We start from the raw sequence: 3,902 nt of genomic DNA, 5'->3' as shown, positions 1-3,902 counted from the left end.
CTTTTGAGATTTGCTTCTTTTCACTCTGCATAATTCCCTTGAGATTCGTCCAAATTGCATATATCAATAGTTTGTTCCTTTTTATTGCTGAGTGGTAATTCATGGTACTCAGGTACCATATTTGTTTACCCATGGATCCATTGAAGGACTTTCCGGTTGTTTCCAATTTGGTGCTATCACAAAACTGCTATGAACGTTCATGTACATGTTTTTATTTGTTTTTTGTTGCTGTTGTTGAGACTGAGTCTTGCTCTGTCACTCAGGCTGGAGTGCAGTGGCATGATCTCAACTTACTGCAACATCCGCTTCCTGGGTTCAAGCAATTCTCTTGCCTCAGCCTCCCGAGTAGCTAGGATTACAGGCACGTGCCACCATGCCTGGCTAATTTTTGTATTTTTAGTAGAGACAGCGTTTCACCATGTTGACCAGGCTGATCTCGAGCTCCTGACCTCAAATGACTTGCCAACTCAGGCTCCCGAAGTGCTGGGATTACATGCGTGAGTCACCACGCCAGCTTATGTTTTTATTTGGATGTAGCTTTCATTTATCTGAGATAAACACCCAGGAGTGCAATTGGATCCTATGGTAAGTATATGTGTTTAATTTGTTTGTTTGTTTTAAGAAACTGAGATCCAGTCTGTCCCTGGATCTAAAACAGAGAGGAAAAAGAAAAGGAAAGCTGGGAAATTGCTTTCCAGAGTGGCTGCATCATTTTACATTTCCACACTAGCTTTGTTCTGAAACACAGCAGCATTATTGAACTAACTAACAAACCTTCCAGAGGCTTTCAACAATCTTCTTTTAAAAAAAAAATCTGCTGCAATGATAGCAAAGATTTATTAAGCAGGTACTATATTCCAGAGAAGGCTGTGAATGTTTACAGGCTGCTATGGTTTTGAATATTTGTGCCTCCAAAACTCATGTTGAAATGTAAGCCCCAATGCAGTATTACCGAGAGGCACAGTTTCTAAGAGGTGATTGGGGCATGATGGTTCTGCCCTCATGAATGGATTAATTCATTTACAGATTAATGGGTTATCATGGGAGTGGGATTGGTGGCTTTGTAAGGGGAAGAGGGACCTAAGCTAGGAGTACTGTAATGAGCCCATTTTATGCAAAAAGAAACAGGCACAGAAAGATTCAAGATTTTGCCCAGAGTTACACAGTCTGGCTCCGGAGTCCATGTTCTTAACCAGGACCTGATAATAACTCAATGATTTTCGGGCCAAAACAACTACACAGTGCGGTCCTTGTGGTAAAAGACATAAAAGTCTGAGGCAAATACAAAGTTTCAAATACTAAATTTTATTTTATTTTTGAGTAAGTAATAAATTCACATACTTCAAAATCAAAACAGACAAAAGGCCTGCACAGAGAAGTTCTACGCTGGCCCACGTCCATTGATTGTAGCCATAATTTTAAGATAGCCCCATGATTCTCATCCCCGGCATTCACATTTTCCTCTAGTCCCTTCTCCCTGAGTGTGGGCAGGACTTCTGTCTTGCTTTTAACTAATAGAATGTGACGAAAGGTGAAAGAATGTTGCAGATGTAATTAAGGCCCCAAATAAATTCACACTGAGTTCATCAAAAGAGAAAATCTCCTGGGTGCTATAGTTTGAATGTTTGTCCCCTCCAAGTCTCATGCTGAAAATTTGATTTCTGACTGGGCACGGTGGCTCATGCCTATAATCCCAGCAATTTGGGAGGCTGAGGTGGGCAGATCACTTGAGCCCAGGAGTTCAAGACCAGCCTGGGCAACATGGCGAAACCCTCTCTCTACCAAAAAATTGAAAAATTAGCGAAGCATGGTGGTGTGTGCCTGTAGTTCCAGCTACTTGGGAGGCTGAGGTGGGAGGATCACCCGAGCTCAGGGACATCAAGGTTGCAGTGAGCCATAATCATTCCGCTGCAGTCCACTCCAGCCTGGGCAACAGAGTGAGACCCTATCTCAAAGAAAAAAGAAAAGAAATTTGAAATTTGATCCTCAGTGTTGGAGGTGGGTCCTAAGGTCCTCTGTATTGGGGGCAGAGCAAGTGAGTTCTCATTCTTTTAGTCCCCATGAGACCTGGTTGTTAAAAACATCCTGACACCTCCCCTCTGACTCGCTCTTGCTTCCTCTCTCACCACGTGATTTCTGCAGACACCAACTCCCCTTTGTCTTCCACCACGAATGGAAGCAGCCTGAGGCCCTCATCAGATGCACAGTCTTCCTGCCAACAGAATCAGTCATGAGCCAAATAAACTTTTTTCTTTATAAATTACCCAGTCTCAGGTGTTCCCTTTTAGCAACACAAAATTAACGAAGACATTAAATGAGCCTGACATGGTCAGGTGGACCCTTAAAAGAGGCTCTAACCCTTCCCTAACGAGGGAGACTTGAGTCAGCTGAGACATTCTGCTGATGGCCTTCAAGAAGAAAACAGCCATGTGTGAACTGCCTACGGAGAAGGGTGGCCTCTAAGAGCTGATAGTCTCGTCTTATAATCACAAGCATCCAAAATCTGCCAACCACGTGATAAGCTTGAAAGAAAACCCTTAGGTCAAGATGAAAATGTAACCCAGCCAACACCTTGATTACAGCCTCGTGAGACCCGAAGCAGAGGACCCAATAAGCCATGCCAAACTCTGTCCTGTAGAAGTGAAATCATAAACATATGTTGTTTTAAGCCACTAAACTTATAGTAATTTGTTATGCCACAAATATGAATAAGTTGAAAATAAAAAGACGGTAAAAAAAACAGCAGCCACAAAATACCTAGAGTGACTATACTAATATCAAACAAAATAGACTTTAAAACAACAAAAATTAGTTAAGAGAAATACATGCTCACATTATGGTTTATTGGTTTTGAACAAAGGTACCAAGACAATTGAATGGGGGAAAGAACAGTCTTTGCAACAGATAGGTCAGGGAGAACTATTTATCCACATACAAAAGAATGAAGTTGAATACCTACCTCATACTAAATACAAAAATTGACTCAAAATGGATCAAAGATCTAAATGTAAGGGTTAAAAATATACACACAGAAGAAAATATAGGCTTCAATCTGCATGATCTTGCATTAGCTATGGTTTCTTTTCTTTCTTTCTTTTCTTTTTTTTGTTTTTGTTTTTGTTGTTGAGATAGAGCCTTGCTCTGCCACCCAAGCTAGAGTGCAGTGATGCGATCTCGGCTTGCTGCAACCTCCCTCTCCCAGCCAGGTGTGGTGGCACGTGCCACCATACCTGACTAATTTTTGTATTTTTAGTAGAGATGGGGGTTTCACTATGTTGACCAGGCTGATCTCAAACTCCTGACCTCAAGTGATCCACCCACCTTGGCCTCCCAAAGTGCTGGGATTACAGATATGAGCCACCGCGCCCAGCCTAGCTATGGTTTCTTAGATATGACACTAAAAGCACAAGCAATAGGAGAAAAAAAGAGATAAATCTGACATCATTAAAAGAACTCCATCAAGGCCAGATGTGGTGGCTCACGCCTGTAATCCCAGCACTTTGGGAGGCTGAGGCAGGTGGATCATGAGGTCAGGAGTTCAAGACCAGCCTGGCCAAGATGGTGAAACCCTGTCTTTATAAAAATACAAAAATAAGCCAAGCATGGTGGCGGGCGCCTGTAATCCCAGCTACTTGGGAGGTTGAGGCAGAAAATTGCTTGAACCAGGGAGGCAGAGGTTGCAGTGAGCCGAGATCATGCCGTTGCACTCCAGCCTGGGTGACAAAGTGAGACTCTGTCTCGAAAAAAAAAAAAAAAAAAGAACTCCAAGAAAATGTACTTTTGGGCCAGGTGCAGTGGCTCACTGTAATCCCAGCACTTTGGGAGGCCAAGGCAGGCGGATCACTCGAGGACAGGGGTTTGAGACCAGCCTGGCCAAAATGGTGAAACCCCATCTCCACTGT

Source organism: Macaca nemestrina, chromosome 6, assembly GCF_043159975.1.
Source record: "Macaca nemestrina isolate mMacNem1 chromosome 6, mMacNem.hap1, whole genome shotgun sequence".
Taxonomy (NCBI): Eukaryota; Metazoa; Chordata; class Mammalia; order Primates; family Cercopithecidae; genus Macaca; species Macaca nemestrina.
The sequence above is the reverse complement of the archived record's forward strand: the minus strand, read 5'-3'. Positions refer to the sequence as shown.